The sequence below is a fragment of the Pelmatolapia mariae genome, linkage group LG14 (assembly GCF_036321145.2).
Source record: "Pelmatolapia mariae isolate MD_Pm_ZW linkage group LG14, Pm_UMD_F_2, whole genome shotgun sequence".
Lineage (NCBI taxonomy): Eukaryota > Metazoa > Chordata > Actinopteri > Cichliformes > Cichlidae > Pelmatolapia > Pelmatolapia mariae.
The window spans coordinates 25,432,610-25,455,799 of NC_086239.1; the positions used below are offsets into that span (position 1 = coordinate 25,432,610).

At 43.4% G+C, this 23,190-nt stretch overlaps 2 pseudogenes; both read right to left on the minus strand.

Moving 5' to 3' along the window:
* Nucleotides 1-12,208: 12,208 nt before the first annotated feature.
* On the minus strand, nucleotides 12,209-17,673 carry LOC134641347 (extracellular calcium-sensing receptor-like; annotated as a pseudogene).
* A 1,829-nt stretch (nucleotides 17,674-19,502) lies between these two features.
* LOC135933756 (extracellular calcium-sensing receptor-like) lies at nucleotides 19,503-20,676 on the minus strand (annotated as a pseudogene).
* Nucleotides 20,677-23,190: the final 2,514 nt, after the last annotated feature.

Below are 23,190 nucleotides of genomic sequence, written 5' to 3' on the forward strand. Positions count from 1 at the left end.
ATGATAGTACTCAGCTCTAATTGTATATTTATATTGGCCTTATCCTTGACCGATCACTGATATTCAATAACAGCAGTGTACTGTCATTTTATGATAACCTATTTCATGTTATTTGTCATAATTTCTAGACATGTCCTTTTTTATACTTGTACTCGTACTGTAAATATTTCTTTTAAAGGCCTAAAAGGAAAATACTATTCAGAATCACAAAAAAGACATCTCTCATATGGTATTTTATTTAGCTTCAAATTCAAATGTGAGTACTTAATTAATTACTCTGAAAAACACTGAAAATACAAAGTGCTCATCTTGGATATTTCCCAGTCATGCCTTTCTTAATATTTCTCTCAGGGTGCAGTAAAATAATGTAACATTTGGGGACAAATATACATAGTAACAATCCAAAACTGGATGCTAATATAGCAAATATTTCCACTGCCACAGAAAATTTCCCAGGAGAGCTGACATAAGCTGGAATGAAAGAAATCACACACTCCAGAAAATCAGCATGCTGAAGGAAATGAGCTTTGCTTCATTGAATGTGTCCGGTAGCTTTCGTCCAAAGAATGCCAGGAGAAGACAGACAAAGGCCAGTAGGTCAATGTAACCGAGGAGCAGATAGAGTCCAGGAGGCCATTGAAAAATTCCATTCCTGGTTTGGGAGAGGGTCGGACATTCAAAAGAAACTCTTTCAAACCTGGGATGCTGACTCCGGGGAAAGTGAAGCCCAGTGTTCCCTCTAGAATGTGGAGAAACTGGGGTGAGGCCAGTCGGCTCGAGGTCACCCAGGCTTCACTGGCTATCCATTGTATCCCTGTTACATTCCTTTGAGCTAGCTGGAAAAGCATAGATAAAAGAATGCAGCAATTTTCATGAAAACAATTATGAGCATAATGACACTATATATCAACCAACTACTTACTTCTAAGAACAGATTTAGGAGCTGCCCTTCTGTAGCAAACACCACCACAACCCGAGCAGTTGAACTCTCCAGCTTATCTGCCATTTCTTGTATTTCAGCCATTGTGGGCGATGTCGGGATGGTGAGATGAAATGCCACACATCCACCTTGCCTTCCAAACTGATTGGAGAATGCTTGGATACCATAAAGGCTGTAGTCATCCTGAAATTTATATACAGAAAACATTTATAAATCATGTTGCTGTCTAAAGCTGTCTTATTGTAGCATTTAAGAACCAGCCTAAAAATGTGACAAGCTTTACGAGACCTCTAACTTGAAAGAGATCACTTGGCACAGTTCTTAAGAATGATGGGTACAAATGCTATCAGTAAGACAGGTACAGGTGGTAAAATAACTCACCTAGAGAGAAAGTGATTTCTTTCTGTATTATTGAGCTAAAACACAAACCAAATACACAACACTATTAAATAAAGTTGTACAGTTTATTACCAGTGGTATGTTGAAAGGGCCAAGTGTGTGAGCGACAGCTCTTGTAGGGGAAGAGGATGCAAGACCAATCACAGCAGGCACCGGAGAATAATACAGACATGTGGAAGACTCTTTCGTCTTTATTTCTTCTGTTGTATTTTCATTTAGGTAATATCCAGTGTTTTTAAGACTATTTGAGATTTCATTTCTATTTTTCAATGAGGTCATTATTTCTTTTGTAGTTAGTCTTACAGTCTTTAACCCTTCCCCGTTGATACCATTGTATCCAGTATCTGCTGATTTTTCAACCTTACTGTCGACAGTTTTAGAGTGTCTGAGTAACGAAAAAAGAGCCTGCAGGCCGGTGGGGATATGGTCACAGCAGTCCATGATATGGTAGCCTAGTTTAACACCTGGTAACAGACTTGAATTATGGTTAATTTCCTCCACTGCAAACACCATAGTCATCATCCAGCGAAAGGCTCTTTGATAAAAGCTGTAGATAAGAAAAACTCCATAACGTATTTATTCATTTAATAAAACAATATCATTTAAACAGTCTTATAGAAACATGGCAATATGGTCAAAGCTTATACCTTTTTGACTTTTCAGTGTTCTAAGGAAGAAGAAAAAAAACAAGCACTATACTACACTCACCTGCTGCATGATGCAATTTGAGGTTTAATGTTGTAGCTGTGCTGTGGCTCAGTGACAACATAATGCAGAGGGAAAACCCCTCCAATCACAACATCCCCATAAGAGTGCAAGGCTGGGAGCTCACTGCCTCCCAGTGTTACACACTGAGGTAAACTAGAATCAACACTTCTCGTTCCCATGCATTGGCTCTGTCATCGCAGCTTCTTTTTCCACAACACCTCCCTCCACACTTAGTAACTTAGTAGCGTTAACATCAAAGAACAAATTAAAAAAACACCCAAAGAAAATAACCAACAAGAGTTGAGTGCATTATCCACGGTAAACTCATAAAAACTTTGTGCTTAAACCAGTGGTCCTCTAGCATAGTCTATGACACCACAGTGAAGTGTTTTAATATATCTGGTGCTTGTGTCATTTCATTGTTTCTTATGAGTCATCATTAGATCACCCAATCACAGCAAAGTGCAACAGGAGAGAGGATAACACTGCTTGAACAAATTGTTAATTTCTTAAGTTGAACCAGTGCTTTAAATTCAAGTTTGTTAAGATGTTTTCCTAGAGTCACATACTTTTCATTACAAAACAAAGAAAAGAATAATAGTCTTTTCATTTCCTCTGCTATATTATTATTCTCCTGTGCCTGGTGATAAACCACAAAAAACAATGTTGTTGTTCTATAAGCATTAATATTAAAATGTAGTGCTCTGCTCTATGGATAATCATATTTCATATTTTCCCTATAGTACATATTTGTCCTACAGTATACCCTCACTAGTTCATGCACTGGGTATGTTTATTTTTTTTTATTTTTTTTTTGCAGTACAGGCCTCTGCTCACAAAATGTTAAATTCTTCATTATTATATATTTGTCAGAAAACTCATGTGTCATGTTGTAGTAAAATATCAGTTTTTAATGCCTCAATACTATGGAGGACCACAAGAGCCACGCGCATCGAAATAAAAAATTCTGTGCTTAATTTTGTGGTCCTCCATACAATACTAGCCATGTATAGGGTTTCTTTTTTTCTTTCTAGCATTTAAAGCTTTGGTACAGCACTGACCAGTACTGTGTAGGCTCAACAGGAACCAAAAGTAAGCCTGGCACAGACTGCTGCATGTTTTGTATAGGAGAAATTTGGCTCAAAGGTTTCAAAACACCTTGCATCTAAATCACATAAGGTTGGCCTGCGGGTGACTTGAGGAGGTGTTGACTCACCCTGAGTTAAAACATTCAGTGATGGCCAAATATGGAAATATGGAAAACTGATGTGGACCATTTCACTGTCTACATAATTTATACATGCCATGCAATAGCTTTCAGTTGTTGTATAGTTGTATAATATCTTAAATGACGGTATTTGTTAATGTTTCTTTGAGTAGTGAAATTGTGTCACAATCAGCGTGGCTGACTGTGTGTAGAGTGAAAGGTGGACCCAAAGGCAGACGAAACAAAACGTGAAACGTGACTTGAATAACCAAACACGAGCTGTTCATTGAGGCTGGCAAATTAACTGCAAACAAAAGGCAAAAGGCAAGGCTAACAATAAACTAAACTGGGTGAGCTAAATTAAATAAAAACCTTCAACAGGAACATGGACCTGACATAAGAAAACGTGACATGAACTCTTGGCCTACAAACAAACCAGACGATCTGACAATGACACACTGAAAACAGAGGACTTAAATACACAGGAGGTGATTAGGGGAAGTGGGAACACATGGGGGAACAGCTGACTGACATGAGGCTAGTGACAGGACAGGGGAAGTTAAACTAAATACAATGAACAAAGAACACACAACTCCTTCAAAATAAAACAGGAAACATGAGACACAGACATGACAATACAAACTTGATAACATAAGATATGCAGCATGAAACACAAAGGGTGAGGGAATACAGGGGCAGAAAACACAAGAAGTCTAATAACCAAATGAACTTGACTAATCTAACAAACTTAAACATAAACAACATCCAAATAAACTAAAACTTAAAACGCTTGGTCAACAGACCCAGGAACCTGACAAATTGTCAGATTCGATTCATAAGTGTCATTGTTTGGGCAACAAATTGAGAGAATTGAATCAAATATAAGATGACCTAAGGGTAACGGTTATTGAGAGAACCCAAAAGCAGCAAACAGATTCCAGAGAACGAATCAGATAGATTGAATGCTCTATTACTAACAATAAGAATAGGGCTTGGTGTCCAGGGGGGTTTGGGAAGAGGAAAAACTCTGTTGTCCAAAAGTTGATTCTGTTCATCTGGACGTAGCGTTTTGTGGGAGAGTTGGAGAGGATGAGTGACGAAACGTTTCTTGTTTCTCCCACAAAACGCTACGTCCAGATGAACAGAATCAACTTTTGGAGATTTACTTTCCTGGATGATTGAGAATGCATCAAGACGGAAAACTCTGTTGTTAAGCAGAGACTAACTAACAGTTAGTAATTATTTCCTGAACATTCGTGAAAAGAAAAAGAACAACATTGGTCCCAGCCATGTTTGCAGCATTGTTAGTAAGAAAGAGCTGAGGCCTGTGCTACAGAATTTTGTCTTATTCAAGTAACTTCAGGGTGAACCTTGGTGAAAGGTGGTTTACTTATTACCAGGGTACATGACCATGGTAACTCATGCTGCAAATGTGATCCAGATTAGAGATCAACTCTATTTACTGACAAACCAGTTCTCTGAAAAATAGAATCACAAACCCTGAAAGATCCCTCAGACCTCTCTCTAATGACAGTCTGAGAGATTTTCCAGTAGTGTTTAATGTCTTTGCATTTAGAAGCAGCTTTATCATTTGCTTTTTCTTCTATTGGCTGGGAACAATTTACAACCATTTTATTGTTATCTTAATCCATAAATATAAAGTCTTAATTCTTAAAATATGAGCCTAAAACAGAGCATCTCTTTGAAAATTGACTTTAAATTCAATTGGCATGTAAACACATTTTGAAATCAGTTTTTGTATTTATTTTTTTAATTAATCTCAGAATGTTAAAGGCAGTGGCTGTAATAATAAAACTGTCTTTTCAATATTCATTTTTTAAATAGAAGCTTTTTTCCAGTCTTACAGGTCAAAGAACATTCATTTAGTGCTGTTAATACTAAATTAGAAAACAGTGACTTCGCACTTTGGACTTATTTGGAGCAGCTGTGTTGCTTTCTTTCTGTATTTTGTGCATCCTTTTCATATTTTTCTAATATTAGAATTTTTTCAGTATTGCTACATTACTACACCCTTTCATGTGAAGTGGTCATGAAGATCATGGCCATCCAGTACTGATTTAAAACAAACTTTACCTGAAATATTAGCAAGAAAAGTGAAAACTGCAAAATTGTTACCTATCAATGGGCAGCAACAGCCCATATTCAATTAGAATTTCGTTATAAGGTGATGTAAACCAGTCACTTATCGGGCTGTAAATTCTGTTTCACTCTCAGATTTACCTTTGGGTGTCAGCAGAAAGATTGAAAGAAGAGGATAGATAGGGAGAGAAGTAGAGAGAGAGGATGAAAACAGCATAAGGAGAGAAAGCAAGAAGAAACAGGTAAGAGTGGCCATGGAGTGAAAGTAAACCAAGCCAAGGTAGCTTCTGTTTTACCCACATTCTCTGATGATATCACATTCCAAATAGAAAATATTCATTGATGTGAATGGTAGCATTTAACAAGAATCTTATATCTAAACATGGCTGTATAGGATGTCTGCCACTACATTCAAGTAACAGATCAGACAGATGTCTACTCTTTGATTTTCTTTTTCTGTGTTGATTCTGCACAATACTTACTTTGGAAAATTCTGGTCAACATTATTGTGCCTTTGCCTCTGGTTTGATATATATATATATATATATATATATATATATATATATATATATATATATATATATATATATATATATATATATATATATATATATATATATATATATATATATATATATGTCATGATCCTGGGCCATGTTGGCCCAGCATTCTTAGTTTCCATGTATTTTTGTATTTTGTTCTTTATTTAGGCCATGGTTCCCTGCCCTGTTACATTGTTCCTTATGTGTTTTCCCCCTTGTGGCTCTTACCCCCTGTGTGCCCCTTTGTGTATCTGAGCCCTCCTCTCTCCTTGTGTTTTATTCCATGTTTTCCCCAGCCCGTTATGTCTGTGCTCTCCCCGTGCTCTCTCTCCTCCTGTCTGAACCTCTGTGCACTTCCTGTTTTGCTTTGACAGTCCCTCATCAGCATCCGTCATGTTGTGTTCACTCCTGCCCTGTCTCGTTATGATTATCAGTGTCACCTGTGTTCCCCGTGTGCTCCCCCTCCCCTCGTTAACCCTCTGTGTATTTAGGTCTGCGTCTCCCTCAGTTCTGTGTCGCGTTCTCCCTCATACATGGCCGTGTGTTTCCCCGTGCAGTATGTTTAGTTTCCAGTTTAGTTTGTATGGTCTTCCTGTCCAGCAATAAAGCTGCGTTTTGAGTTCATTCCTGTCTCCGCGAGCTTGCGTTTGGGTCCACTCCCTGCCTGCCACACAGCCGATCCATGACAGAAGAACGCGACCACGACATGGACCCAGCACCTCACAATCCCTCCGCTGAACTCCGCGAGGATTTAATTTACACAGTGGAGTACCACTGTCAGGAGTGGGCAGCGCTGCCAGGGGAAGAATATCGGGAGACCGTAGCCATCCGTTTACAGAGGATGGTGTCCGGACTCCCATGGCTGTTCGGCGCGCTACACCCCCACATCCAGGACTTCCTTGTTTCCACCATACTCATTCGCCCGGAGCTGCCGCTCCAGTATGAAGAGCCGGAGGACGTTCAGCCCGGTCCGCTGGAGGATTTGCGGCCTGGCTCCTCTCCTCCCCCTTCCCGGAGAAAACGGCGTTCACGCCGCCGGCGTTCCCGAGCAGCGGAGCAGCTTTCTTCTTTTGGTGAGAGTGATCGTGTTTCTCACATTCCGCTCGAGCATTCAGCTCCCAGGCTTCCGGACATTGCACCCTCAGTGAGTAAGACTGTGCTTCCCTCCGTGGACTTTGATAAACCTGAATCCGTAGATTGTGACTCAGCAGACTTAAAGTGTCAGGGTTCTAAGGCAGTTAACTCAGTAGCATCTGTTTCTGTGCCTGTTGTTCCCCTGAGTAAATCCAGTGTTAATGAGCGAGCAAGTCATTCTTCTGTTCTGCCTAAACCTGGTAGTATAGAGACAATTAGCCATGCAGCTACTCATCGTGACTGTCTTACCTGTTCACCTGCTCTGTCACCAGAAAGCTATGACAGCAACCAAATGGGCTCTGTCACCTGTTGTGTTCCACGGTCTGACCGTTTGAACTTTGTGCACCAGGCATCTAGCTCAGTCTCTGCAAAGAATGTTCAGGAAGCTCTTCAAGAAACGACTGTTTGTGTTTTTTCCTATGGGACTGCCATTCAAACCTGGGACTGTGCTGCGCCTCAGCTGGTGAATGTAAATGGCGACAGAGTGCCAGCTGCCATAGTTAAACTAGCTAAGAGGTTTGGACTGTGTGCTTCAGACCTACTGAATCAGGTTGAGTTTTGTGTTCCGCAGTCATCCATATGTAAACCAACTCACCATGCCTGTGTGCCAGTCCCTGTTAACACTGAGTTTACACCTCAAAAGACTGTGGTTGACATTGTTACACCCCTGGACTGTGCAGCCCACCAGCCAGTTCATTTTGAGTTGGTCTGTGAAAACACACCTGTTTCTGTAATCACCCATTCTGAGCTGAGCGTTACTGACCCAGAGTTTGCTAAGCCTGAATCCGTCCCCATAATGACTGTTTTAATGGCTGCTAATTATGACATGGACAATTTATGTACAGCAGAGTTGCTAGAGCCAGCCCACCATAAGTCGCTGAGTGCTAGTACTGTGTTCAGCACCAGCAACCTCGTTTACCCAGTGACTGTAACTGTTCCTGTGCTTCGCTCTCCACCTCCAGTTCCTGTACCCAGGGCAGCGCGGGCCCAGCTTTCCCTTGCACCCGTATCAGTTCCACGGGTGAGGGTGGCTGAGGTCCAGCTGGTCCCTGCTTCTGTCCCCAGCCTGGCAGAGGCGCCGTTCATCCCGGCACCCGTACCTGCTTCTCGGGTGGGGTTGATGGACACCCAGCCGTTGCCTGCACCTGTTCCGGTTCCCCGGGTGAGGTCAGCTGTGACCCTGCCGACTCCTGCACCCGTCTCAGTTCCTCGGGTGGGAGCAGCAGAGGTCCAGCTGTCTCCTGCACCTACACCGGCCCCCAGGGTAAAGGCAGCCAGAGCCCAGCTCGTCCCTGCACCCGTCTCTGTTCCTCGGGTGGGGATGACTGGTGTTCGGCCAGGCCTAGTACCCGTTCCTGTTCCCCGGAGGAGAGCAGCCAAGAGTCAGACACCTGCTCAGTCACAAGTTCAACTGCCTGCTGTTCCACCACCACTACAACTTGCACTTTTGTCCATAGCGCAGTCATTAACTCAGTTCTTAGTACAGTTTCCTGTTTTGTCACCAGCACAGTTATCAGCTCCATTGTCTGCTCAGTCATCCGTTTTGTTACCACCTCAGTTTCTTGCTCCACTGCCTGTTCAGTTATCAGCTCAGTCATTACCAGCCCAGTTTGTAGCTCAGCAACCTGTTCAGTCACTGCCATCCTCGGCTGGAAGCTCTTGTGTGCTCACTCAGTCAGTTGAGGACAGCGAAATGCTGACAAAGTTTGGACAAACTGTTTGCACTGCACAGCCCCAGTCGTTGCATCCCAAGCCGACTGCGTGCCCTGTGCAGCTACAGTTAGCGTCCCCTCAGGCAGAAGTCTGCGTACCCGCTGGCTCTGTTTCTGTTCTCGCTGGGGGTTCAGGAGGACCCCTCCAGCACTTCCTCGTCTCCGCTGGGGGTTCAGGAGAACCTCTCCAGCCGCTCCTCGTCTCCGCTGGCGGCTCTGGTCAGCCCGGCCAGCACCTCCTCGTCTCCGCTGGGGGTTCAGGAGAACCTCTCCAGCCGCTCCTCGTCTCCGCTGGCGGCTCAGGTCAGCCCGGCCAGCACTTCCTTGTCTCCGCTGGGGGTTCAGGAGAACCTCTCCAGCCGCTCCTCGTCTCCGCTGGCGGCTCTGGTCAGCCCGGCCAGCACCTCCTCGTCTCCGCTGGGGGTTCAGGAGAACCTTTCCAGCCGCTCCTCGTCTCCGCTGGCGGCTCAGGTCAGCCCGGCCAGCACCTCCTCGTCTCCGCTGGCGGCTCAGGTCAGCCCGGCCAGCACCTCCTCGTCTCCGCTGGCGGCTCTGGTCAGCCCGGCCAGCACCTCCTCGTCTCCGCTGGAGGGTCCAAGTCAGCTTCTGCTCCGCCTGGCCTGGCCTCCACATCTGCTTCACCCGCGCCTGGCCCGGCCCCTGCATCGGCTCCAGCTTCGCCCGCGCCTGGTCCGGCCTCTGCATCGGCTCCAGCTTCGCCCGCGCCTGGTCCGGCCCCTGCATCGGCTCCAGCTTCGCCCGCGCCTGGTCCGGCCCCTGCATCGGCTCCAGCTTCGCCCGCGCCTGGTCCGGCCCCTGCATCGGCTCCAGCTTCGCCCGCGCCTGGTCCGGCCCCTGCATCGGCTCCAGCTTCGCCCGCGCCTGGTCCGGCCTCTGCATCGGCTCCAGCTTCGCCCGCGCCTGGTCCGGCCTCTGCATCGGCTCCAGCTTCTGCTACGCCTGGTCCGGCCTCTGCATCGGCTCCAGCTTCTGCTACGCCTGGTCCGGCCTCTGCATCGGCTCCAGCTTCTGCTACGCCTGGTCCGGCCTCGGCTTCTGCTCCAGCTTCTGCTACGCCTGGTCCGGCCTCGGCTTCTGCTCCAGCTTCTGCTACGCCTGGTCCGGCCTCGGCTTCTGCTCCAGCTTCTGCTACGCCTGGTCCGGCCTCGGCTTCTGCTCCAGCTTCTGCTACGCCTGGTCCGGCCTCGGCTTCTGCTCCAGCTTCTGCTACGCCTGGTCCGGCCTCGGCTTCTGCTACGCCTGGTCCATCTTCTGCACCTGGGAATCGCCGGTCCCTTTCCGGGCCACCAGCCAGATGTCACCGCCGTCGAGGCCGGCCCCCTGAACTGTTCCCGCAACGTTGCCGTCCACACGGTCGGCCCCCGGAACTGTTCCCGCAACGTTGCCGTCCACACGGTCGGCCCCCGGAACTGTGTCCACGTCGCCGCCGTCTTCCACGCGGCCGGCCTCCGGACCCGCTCTGCTATCGCCGCCGTCTTCCACGCGGCCGGCCTCCGGACCCGCTCTGCTATCGCCGCCGTCTTCCACGCGGCCGGCCTCCGGACCCGCTCTGCTATCGCCGCCGTCTTCCACGCGGCCGGCCTCCGGACCCGCTCTGCTATCGCCGCCGTCTTCCACGCGGCCGGCCTCCGGACCCGCTCTGCTATCGCCGCCATCTTCCACGCGGCCGGCCTCCGGACCCGCTCTGCTATCGCCGCCGTCTTCCATGCGGCCGGCCTCCGGACCCGTTCTGCTGCCACTGCCGCGTTTCACATGGCCGTCCCCCGGAACAGCTGAACTGAACTTTTGTGCTGTCGCCCCCGAGTTGACCTTCTGCCCTTTTTGGACTTTGCTTCCCTGTTTTGACCCGTTTTGTGTATTTGTGGACTCAGTTTTGGTCCCCTGCTCCTTGTTTTGTTTGGTTTTCGTTCCCTCCGTCCTGGTCCCCCGCCTCCCGCCCTGGGTGGGTTGTTTTGTTTTTTTCTTGGGTTTCGGCTGTCAGGGGCCAGCCCTTGAGGGGGGGGTGATGTCATGATCCTGGGCCATGTTGGCCCAGCATTCTTAGTTTCCATGTATTTTTGTATTTTGTTCTTTATTTAGGCCATGGTTCCCTGCCCTGTTACATTGTTCCTTATGTGTTTTCCCCCTTGTGGCTCTTACCCCCTGTGTGCCCCTTTGTGTATCTGAGCCCTCCTCTCTCCTTGTGTTTTATTCCATGTTTTCCCCAGCCCGTTATGTCTGTGCTCTCCCCGTGCTCTCTCTCCTCCTGTCTGAACCTCTGTGCACTTCCTGTTTTGCTTTGACAGTCCCTCATCAGCATCCGTCATGTTGTGTTCACTCCTGCCCTGTCTCGTTATGATTATCAGTGTCACCTGTGTTCCCCGTGTGCTCCCCCTCCCCTCGTTAACCCTCTGTGTATTTAGGTCTGCGTCTCCCTCAGTTCTGTGTCGCGTTCTCCCTCATACATGGCCGTGTGTTTCCCCGTGCAGTATGTTTAGTTTCCAGTTTAGTTTGTATGGTCTTCCTGTCCAGCAATAAAGCTGCGTTTTGAGTTCATTCCTGTCTCCGCGAGCTTGCGTTTGGGTCCACTCCCTGCCTGCCACACAGCCGATCCATGACATATATATATATATATATATATATATATATATATATATATATATATATATATATATATATATATATATATATATATATATATATATATATATATATATATATATATATATATATATATATATATATATATATATAAGAAATAGATAAATATAATACAAAATTTTAATATTAGATAAAGATATTTAGGAAAAACAAAATGCAGTTTTTCAGTAACGATTTTATTTATTAATGGAAAAAAGTTATGTTTTAATATCATCTGGGGCTGCATTATGCTTCAGGACCAGGGCAATTTCCTGTAATTGTTACTGTAGTTGGTGGAACTGTGAATTGTGCTCTCTACCAGAAAATCGGTAGAATGTCTGGCCACGAGTTTATGACCTCAAGCTCACTTAGGTTATACCAAAGAACAATGATCATGAACACAACACCAAGTCTACTCCTGAGTGACTCAAAAAACCAAACAAAAGCAAAATATATCTAAAAATTTTGAGTGGCCTAGTCAAAGTCTTGATTCAAATTTGAATAAGATGCTTGACATGACATTAAACGGGATTATGATTCTCATTAAATGAAATTAATCATTTACAAACTAAATTTTACATTTATTTGGATTATCTTTATCTAATATCAAAATGTGTTTAATAATCTAAAACATATAAGTGTAACAAATGTGAAAAAACTATGAATTGGAAAAGGGAGAAATATTTTTTCACCACCCTGTATATGCAAAGGCATAGATTCAGAAACACTGAGAAATAAATGAGTAAGCAATAAGGTTATAAAGTTATAAATAATTCATTTTGTCTAATATTTGATCTTCCTGTTAAAATATTAACAATTACAAAACCTAAGTTGGATTTTTGTTCATTAAATATTTCTTGGTGTTTTTCTCGGGGTTAAACAAAATTATAAAACATTTTGGAGCAAATATACAAATTATTAGTCCAAAGCTGGAGGACAGAATTCCAAAAACTCAACAGCCACAGTGAATTTCGCAGGAGAGCTGACATATGCTGGGATAAAGGTGATCCAAACTGCACAGAATATCAGCATGCTGAAGGTGATAAGCTTGGCTTCATTGAAATTATCAGGTAATTTGTGGGCTAAGACAGCTAAAACAAGACAAAAAGCAGCAAGTAGGCCTATGTAACCGAGCACAGCCCAGAAGCCTACAGCAGAGCCTAATGCACATTCCAGTATGATTTTCCCCTTGTATGTGGTTAGATTTTTAATTGGGAATGGAGGGCTAAGTACCAACCAAATAGTACATATTAAAACTTGAATGAAGGTGAAAGACACAACAGTCATTCTTTGCTGTGGAGGACCAAACCATTTCATGACATTACTACCTGGAAGTGTTGCTTTAAAAGCCATTAAAACCACTATGGTTTTCCCAAGTACACAGGAAATACAGAGTACAAAGGTGATCCCAAATGCAGTGTGACGCAGCATGCAGGACCAAGTTAATGAACATAAGAAACACAGAGTGAGAGAGATGAGCAGCAGGAAGCTCAGCTCAGAGTTGTTGGCTCAGACAATTGGTAAATGGCCTGTATTTGTATAGCACTTTACTAGTCCCTAAGGACCCCAAAGCGCTTTACACATCCAGTCATCCACGCACACATTCACACACTGGTGATGGCAAGCTACGTTGTAGCCACAGCCACCCTGGGGCGCACTGACAGAGGCGAGGCTGCCGGACACTGGCGCCACCGGGCCCTCTGACCACCACCAGTAGGCAACAGGTGAAGTGTCTTGCCCAAGGACACAATGACCGAGACTGTCCAAGCCGGGGCTCGAACCAGCAATCTTCCGATTACAAGGCAAGCTCCCAACTCTTGAGCCACGATCGCCCCTTAATTGGAGATGTCCTGTGATGAAAAAATATAGCTACAGTGATAATGGCCAGACAAGCACCCAGAACAGAGAGTGTAGCCAAGATGATTCCAAGGATGTCTTCAAACGAAAGAAACTCTACAGGCTTAGGGATACAAGTGTCTCTCTTTGCATTAGGCCAGAATTCCTTGTGGCAGGGTAAACAATCAGCTGAATCTGAATGTAAATAAAAAGAAGAGAGTCAGAAAGAAGGCTTCAAAAAGTAATTTGTTAATTTTTTTTGTTATGCACATTCATCCATCCATCCATCCATTTTCTTCCGTTTATCGGGGGCCAGGTCGCGGGGGCAGCAGTCTAAGCCGAGAAACCCAGACCTCTCCCCAGCCACCTCCTCTAGCTTATCCGGGGGAACAAAAAGGCGTTCCCAGGCCAGCCGCGAGATATAATCTCTCTAGCGTGTCCTGGGTCTGCCTGGAACACCTCACCCAGGAGGCATCCTTGTCAGATGCTCGAACCACCTCAACTGGCTCCTTTCAATGTGGAGGAGCAGCGGCACTACTCTGAGCCCCTCCCGGATGGCTGAACTTCTTGCCCCATCTCTAAGGGTGGGTCCAGCCACCCTTTGGAGGAAGCTCATTTCCGCCGCTTGTATCCGCGATCTCGTTCTTTTGGTCACTACCCACAGCTTGTGGCCATAGGTGAGGGTAGGGACGTAGATCGACCGGTAAATTGAGAGCTTCACTTTTACGCTCAGCATGCTTCACCATGACGGACCGGTGCAGCGTCCACATTACTGTGGCCGCAGCACCAATCCATCTGTCGATCTCCGGCTCTCTTCTCCGAACACTCGCAAACAAGACCCCGAGATACTTGAACTCCTCCACTTGGAGCAGGAACTCATCCCGACCCGGAGTGGGCACTCCACTCTTTTCCGGCTGAGAACCATGGCCTCAGATTTGGAGGTGCTGGTCCTCATTCCCGCTGCTACTGTTATACACACTAAAATAATTTTGAATATATGTTAAATCGTTTCATTTTACCTGTTGTATTACTAGTCTCTCCTTCAGGACACAGTATACAGTCATAGCAGCAGATGGGTTTTCCTTTCTGCAGCACTTTACGAGTTCCTGGAGGACAACTGGCACTGCACACTGACACTGGCACCTGTGAGAGATAAAGCCAAAACAAAAGACATATATATAAATCCTTAATCCCCCAAGGTGCAGTGTGGATCTTGTCCTTTGACTCATTACTTGGGTGCCATCCTCCATCCAGGTTCTGCTCCGGTTAATCTGGAACTCTTGGCCCATTGGCAGTGATGCATCATAAAGCCCTACTGTTACCAACTCTGTTTTTCCAGTTTCACTCTTCTGCCAGTTAACCAACTCATAAATAGCCACAGGATCCCCATTAGCATTAAATGACACATCATAACCATTTCGGGAAAAATTTACCTTCTTCAGCTCAGCTAAAATCTGTATGTTAGAAAGGAATGGAAAGCAGAGAAAAGATATGCCAAAATATTAGGCCTTATACTAATATTTGATTTCATGAAGAATACATTAGTGGTAACAAAAGAAACTATATTAGCATATACATTTGAGCTGACCTGTTTGGACTCTAACTCGGTTAGTTTGTCACACTTAGCTATGCCATTGGTTCTCTGACACACTGTATTATGGATGGCATGTGCTATTGCATACACAGCCTTGTACACCATGTTAGTAATTCTGAGCTGAGATGTGTCAGTATATGGGATTTGAAGATTCTGTATGTCTTCAGTTCCATCACATATCTTCTTGCCTACAACAGGACCTAAACAATAGAGGACACAGGGAATGTTTCATAACTGCAAGATTTTAAATTTCATTAACACATTTTCATTTGTCATGTATTTACCAAATCATATTAGTATAAAATTCCTTAATAGACAATGAGTCACATTTTTAAAATGGGACAAAATCACTACATTAACTGAGTGCCTAAACCTCACCCCAGAGATCAGAACATAAAGTTTCAATATTATTTAACCTTATACTTGAGCAAAACAACAGTTGCTAAAGATCAGAAGGATTTTCTCACTTTTTTTCATTTTGCAGTTGAACGAGTCCTCCCAGAACTCAGTAAGCATTGGGGATGTAGTTACTTGAGAGGAAGACAAATTAAGCAGGAAATCTCTGAAACCGGGGATTACAGCACAGAAATTAAACCTTCTAAATTCTGAATCAGTTATCCATGACTCACTGCCTATCCACTGGCGAGTTGGAGAAAGCTCACGTGAAAGCTCCTCCAACAGAATTTTCATGTCGCCAGAAGCAACAAATGCCACAATAACCACTGCTGTAGACCTTAAGAAAGAATGCAATACAAATTTCTTCTAAGTCTTTTTTACAAGAATTAATCTAATTGTTTCAGTTTGCTATATGACAGCAGTAAATAAATACACAAAACAATAAGCAGAATTAATGGATGGATGGATTTCTTTAAACAAATCTCAATCTAAGCAAAACCTGTCATGTAGATACCTGCGAATAACATCTGCTACTTCTTGGATCCTGCTATTTGGGTGAGTCCGATAGAAAGATACAGAATATTCCACACAGATCCCCTCTTTTTGTGCTGCTTCTAGAAAAGATGCCATGCCACTATTTCCATAATCTGAATCCGACCGAACAGCACCTATCCAAGTCTAGCCAAAGTGCTTTACCAGCTTGGCTAGTGCTTCAGCTTGGAAACGATCACTGGGGATTGTTCTGAAAAAATTCGGGTACTGCTGCTTGTCAGACAAACATGCGCAAGTGGCATAATGGCTCACCTAAAGCAAAAGAGGAAACAAAACTCTTTTAAGGACGGCACAATCAAAACTCATTTGCATGCTTATTAGAAATACAAAGATTGCCATTTACTTGAGGAATATTAAAAGACCCAAGGATGCGTGACATGCTGATGGATGGTGTAGACCCAGACTCACCAACAATAGTCATCACCATACCAGATTGTGAGCAGTTGCCACCTGTGTAAAACACAGTGTCCAAGCTATTTAACAACTGAAATGCCACATGCACTGCCACGGGCACTGATGAACATGAGTCATAGATCTGATACCCGAGCCTTATCCCGGGCAGAAGCTCTGTGCTGTTGTTAATCTCTTTGATGGCAAAAACCATTGCTCGTGAGAAGCGCAGCTCACGGGTATTAATGCTGCAAAAAGAACATCAACTCAATATTAGATTTTAAACTACATAGATTTCAGATAGTTTAAGCTTCAACAGAAAAAAAGACAGTAAGGAAAATTGGTGGGGAGTCCCAGATTTAAACCCAGTGGGAGTTTCCCCCCAAAGAGGGACCCAGGACCCCCTGATGATCCTCTACCTAATCACATGAGCCAAGGTGTGAAAGCGGGTGTGGGTCCCAATCAGCCAGGGTTTCGGGTGAGGTCATTGTGAAACCTGGCCCCACCCTATCATGTGATTTCCTGGGGTTGGATGGCCCACGATGTGAGTGGGCGTTAAGGCGTCTGGGAAGGGATCTCAATACTGGATTATAGATGGCAGACAGTTGGTGTCGTAAACCACTGCCTCTGTTCAAAGATGGTCGCTCACAGTGGACGTAAATGGCTTCTTTCACTCCTCTTTCAAACCATCTCTCCTCTCTGTCCAAAATGTGAACGTTGGCATCCTCGAAAGAGTGACCTTTGTCCTTTAGATGCAGATGAACTGCTGAGTCTTGTCCCGTGGAGGTGGCTCTTCTATGTTGTGCCATGCGCTTGTGAAGTGGCTGTTTGGTCTCTCCAATGTAGAGGTCTGGGCATTCCTCGCTGCACTGTGCAGCATACACCACATTGTTAAGTTTGTGTTTAGGAGTTTTGTCTTTCGGGTGAACCAGTTTCTGTCTGAGTGTGTTGTTGGGTCTGAAGTACAAAGAAGTCCAGACGCTTTTCTTTACAAGGTCCTTAGTCTACGATGACCTGGATGACTGAGAACCTTCACAGACATAGTAAGGAAAATCTTTAGTTGGGCCACAAACAACTAATAACTGTAATTCATCTGAGGATAAAATATAAGGGTTAAATTCAGCACAAAAGATTAGTAACTGATATCAAAGCAAAATGACATATTATGTGATAATATATAGGCATAATATAGGCATTTATCTCATGTTAAACATTCATAAGAAGGTTTACACAGTATAATTTCACTTTTGAAGAAAATAAAGTATCAGTATGACTAATATTACAAATTATTGATTTTTTTTACAAATCATTGGACAACATACAGGTCAGACTCTTACTATTCCAGCTCAACCAAACATGTTTTGTAAACCAATTCTTTTACTTACTGACCTCCCACTGCATCTCACTGGCTCAGGCATGGTAGCGTAGTCATGGATTACTGTTTGCATGTAGTAGTGGATTGAGAAAACACCACCAATAACATGGTCCCCATCCATTGAGAATGCAGGGAGACGAGTGCTACCCTGCAGCTTACATTTCACAGAAGAAGCCACAGATCTATCCTGAGCCTCTGTAGGCATTTGATCCAGACCTTCTAGAGATAGATCTAGGGCAAGACCTGATTTCAGCTCAACCAAATACAGATATAATTTCAGACAAATAAACACAGCTGACAGCTCCATCCCTGCCTGATGTCAGGCATCTGTTATAGGTGTGTTTTCACTGATTTATATAGTTGTTCAAAGGCAGTGCTACGTCTTTATCATGACATGCTCTTACGCAGCAGTCTTTGAGAAAGTCATTATGTTCTATAATCTGTATTTTACAACATCTTGAATAGTTTTCAAAAAATAATTTACAAAATAATTTACAAGCAATACATTTTATTTTTTCTTATCTGTCAGTGCGCCCCAGGGCAGCTGTGGCTACAATGTAGCTTGCCATCACGAGTGTGTGAATGTGTGTGTGAATGGGTGAATGACGGAATGTAGTGTGAAGCGCTTTGGGGTCCTTAGGGACTAAGTAAAGCGCTATACAAATGCAGGCCATTTACCATTTTATAGGCTAATAATAATCGGTAATAATGCACAATAATTTGAGCAATGCCTATGAGGTTAAACAAAATAGTAATAGCATAGTATTTTGCATAATACAGTATACTGGAAATGAAAGGCTGTTTCCAAATTTTTATATTTAAGCCAAGCCTGTAGAGCTCTGTGAGTTCTTAAAGGGTATTCCTTGTCAGACCATCACTTACTCACCACCAAACCTGTCATGTTGAATGACATTACAGGCAGCAAAACATTCCCCATAGCACATGTGCTCATGGTGAACCGACCTCATCTGTGAAAACCACAGGGCACCAATGGTGGACATACCAATTCTGGTACTATATGAGAAATGCCCAACAGACTCCACGATGCTGGGCAGTGACCACACAGGCCACTAAAGAATGTTGGGCCTTCAAGTAGTGATGTGCGAAACCACTGATTTCCATTCCGATTCAATACCAAGTAAAATTCAGGGTGGTATCGACAATACTGATCTGATACCCATACTTTGTACAAAAACTTACAAAACACCTTGCCTCCCATGCAGCACTAAAGGACTCCGTGAGAGACATCTGTCTCGCCCTAGCAGCACCTGTCCCTTTCCACTCCTCCACTTCAGTTCGCCTCAACATACGCTCGTCATATTCTGTGATATGATTTACTCTGAGGTGTTTGACAAGGTTAGCTGTGTTGTCACAACACCTCACTTTCTTGTCATATGTATCACAAACCACGTCTTGGCTGTTTGTGGATGTAAAATACATCTGCACATGACTCCATTTACGCTCAGCCATTGTTGTGAGTGCACACGCCAAGGGGCTGCCACATATTTATACAGCCATATTTTGCAAGTGACTATGAAAGGCGGAAGAGGAAGTAGTTCCTTCCAGTGTAGGCAATCCGAATGATATAGTTTCTTTCCACTCTGTTCCTGTTAATGATAAACTACAAATTTACCCTAAATTACTAAAATATTGATATTTTAATGTGAGAATCGATTCTAGAACATAAATGACTGGTATCGGAGGAATTGATATTTCAGTATCGATCCGCACATCACTACCCTCAAGCCACCCTCATAAAGTCCAATTGTTTTGGTCAGAGACATTCACACCAATGACCTGGAGGTCATTTGGTAGGGCTCTGGCAGTGGTCCTCCTTGCACAAAGGAGCAAATATCAAGAGCCAAATAGAAATACAGAAAAGAAAAGTCTTCAGTGTTTCTTTTTTTCTCAAGGCAAATTAGATTGCAGAGTTCACAAAAAAACTCTTTGCAATTTTGTGGGCCGGCTCGAGGTCACTCAGGCTTCACTTGCTATCCACTGTATCCCTGTTACATTCCTTTGAGCTAGCTGGAAAGGCAAACATAAACAACTGTGAAGACTATTCACGTATATACTTAAAAATACCCAAAATAGGATTTGTTACATTATTAATTAAGATGTTATTATTTACAAAATGCATTAATCAAGATACTAACTTCTGAGAACAGATGCAATACATCTATTTCTGCAGTAATGACCACCACAACCTGAGCAGTTGAACTCTCCAGCTTATCTGCCATTTCTAGTATTTCAGCCATTGTGGGTGATGCTGGGATAGAGAGATGAAATGCCACACATCCACCTTGCCTTCCAAACTGATTAGAGAATGCTTGGATGCCATAAAGGCTGTAGTCATCCTGAAATGTATATACAGAAAGCATTTATAAATCTTGTTGCTGTCTAAAACTGTCTCATTGTAGCATTTAAAAAAGTTTTGATCTCACCACAGTTCCTATTGTGCCCACCCAAAACTAGCTAAAATAAGTGACAAGCTTTACGAGACCTCCAACTTGAAAGAGATCACTTGGCACAGTTCTCAAGAATGATGGGTACAAATGCTTATCAGTAAGACAGGTACAAGTGGCAAAATAACTCACCTAGAAGGACAGCAAGTTCTTTCTATATTATTGAGACACAAACCAAATACACAACATTATTAAACAAAGTTGTACAGATTATTACCAGTGGTATATTGAAAGGTCCAAGTGTGTGAGCGACAGCTCTTGTAGGGGACGAGGATGCAAGACCAATCACAGCAGGCACAGGAGAATAATACAGACATGTGGAAGATTGTCTTGCCTTTATCTCTTCTGTTGCATTTACTTTTATGTCATTTTCAGTGTTTCCAAGATTGTGATGAATTGCTGTGTTAACTTCAGCACTTCTCTCTTTCAGTATGGTTAGTATTTTTGACTTGGCTGTTATTGTCACAGTCTTTGATTCCTTCGTTTCAATACCACTGTTTTCAATTTCTGCTGTTTTTTTCTACCTCACTGCTAACAGCTTCAGAGTGAGTGAGCAAAGAATACAGAGCCTGCAGGCTATTATGGATATGGTTGCAGCTGTCCATAATCCTGTAGCCTAGTTTAACACCTGGTAACAGACTTGAATTACGGTTAATTTCCTCCACTGCAAACACCATTGTCATCATCCATCGAAAGGCTCTTTGATGAAAGCTGCAGACATTCTTTAAAAAAGTATTTAAATTTTTAGTATAAAGAAATTAAATTCAATTAGTTGTAAAATCATAGATTAAAAATTATGTAATATAAATATAATTTACATTTATTCATCAGTCACAGTGCCACAATTCCATGTAAACATAGCATAGCCACATAGCAACTAATACAGTTTTTCATGAAATACTGATATTTCATTCATTCATATCTAAGGGAGAAAAAAACCAAAATGAAGATCCAACATAGATTAATAATACCCTTACACTCACCCGCTGCAAGGTGGAATTTGGGGTTCGCTGTTGTAGCTTTGCTGTGGTTTTGGCACAACATAATGCAGAGGGAAAAATCCTCCAATCACAATATCACCTTCAGAGTGCAGGGCTAAGGGCTCACTGCCTGCCAGTTTTACACAATCAGGTAAACTAGATTTAGAACTTCTCACGTCCCCAATCCTTAAACTATGCTGTATCTCTCTCATAACCTCTTCTTTTCTAATAAAGTCTCCCTCCACTCTTAGTGGTTTTCCTTCATCTACAGTGTGAGAAACGTCAGAGAACACAATGTAAACAGGATTAGAAAACAGATAAAGCATTAAAAGACATTTGCCAGCAAGGGCTGAATACATAATTGACCGTAACCCCATAAAAAACTGTATGCTGAAAACAATGGCCCTCCAACAGCGTCTGTGACAAGCCAGTGAAGTGAGCCAGTGAGTTAAAAACTCAGACGTTCGTGTCACTGCATTGTTCCAGATGAGTCATTATGACATTACCCAATCAGAGATAGGTTGACATGACTCTCATGAACCTTAATTTACAAAACTGAAACACTGTCTTCCTAGAGGTGACAAGAATAAAAGACAAAGTCACAAATATTTTATTTTAAAGCTATGGGAAGTTAATAAGAAAATATTTATTCTATTCATGGCTTCTGAGTATATATTTACTTCATTTAACTGTAACAAAAATAGTAAATTAATATGGAAAATTAGTAACTACATATTCACACAGTAATAAACAATTCTGATCACACATGTGCAGCAAATGTTAATATATTGATTATGTCATATTTTTCAGAAAGCCGAAGACACTGAGCAAGTCCCAAAAAGTCTGGATTATTTTTTGCTTATTTATTGTTGTGTGGGTCAGACATAGAGCAGAGTTCCATAAGTCAGCTTGACACTGGCTACAACAAGTGCTGTGTGATTCAAATAAGACCGAAATGTTACATTCCATAGCTGACTAACTTATACGACAAGTTGTATCTGTAGCTGAATTGATCCAGATCAGGTAACTCTGAGTCTATACTGTCAGTGAAAACTAAACTCCTGATATGGGGCACATTTGCTGCAATTATTTTTCTTTTGTGTGGCATGTGTTATTTAAGTAGTCAACATTAGCTTTTATTTGGTGGATGGATGGCTTGCTTCCTGTATTACTTGCTCTTTATTGTAACCATTAATGCTGTTTTTGCTTAGACTTAAAACTTTTTTATTGGAATCCCATTAAGTCAAGTCAGTTTGATTTAAGAACAAAACGTATAATTGGGTTGTTCATGATGGATGTCAGCTTTACTAACATCCTCCTCTCGCCCACTGCCTCCACAGACTCCAAGGGACATCCCAGCACAGAGCTAGACCTCCGCACCAGTTTGTCAATCCTTCTCCTGTCCCTGTCTGTGCATCCACTCCCCCAGCAGGCCACTGCATAGAAAAGGGCAGATGCTACCACAGTTTCATAGAATGTCCTTAATATGTCCTGCAAACTCCGAAGGACCTCAGTCTCCTCAGCGGGTGGGGTCGACTCTGGCCCTTTTTATACAGGGACGTCTGTATTTGTAGTCCAGTCTAGTTTATTGTTGAGGTGAACACCCAGGTACTTGTAAGAGTCCACTATCTCAATGTCTTTCCCTTGGATGTTCACCGGTGTTGTAGGGGGTGACTTCCTCCTAAAGTCTATGATCATCTCCTTTGTCTTGCCGGCGTTGATTTGGAGTACGTTGGTCTGACACCAGCCAGCAAAGTCACTGATGACCCCCCTGTATTCCTGATCATTCCCGTCTGATATGCATCCGATACAGGTGTACATCATTATTTTATATATTTCACAAATACCTCATAATTTTAAACACACATTTTTATATCTTCTACTATAGAAATAGGTGTTGTAGAATAAAGCTAGGAAAGATAATGACACACCCACCCAATACCAAATGGAAAATTGGTTCACTGTGTAAAGAGCGGGGGTAGGGGGTTCTGCTCTTATTACTGAAAGATGACCTGAGGGGTGGACCCCGGCATGTTTATTACACGTTTTGCTGTCATACTGGATTGTTGGTGGGCTCTTTTAAAACTATCCATGCTCCCAAATGTCTCTCCCCAGAATCCAGAAAGATCACCAACCTCCTACAACCTCAAAGTTTTCAACTTCACTTCTAGAGTCAGCACCAGCTATTGCAGAGTCTGAACCGACTCCATTTTCCCAGTG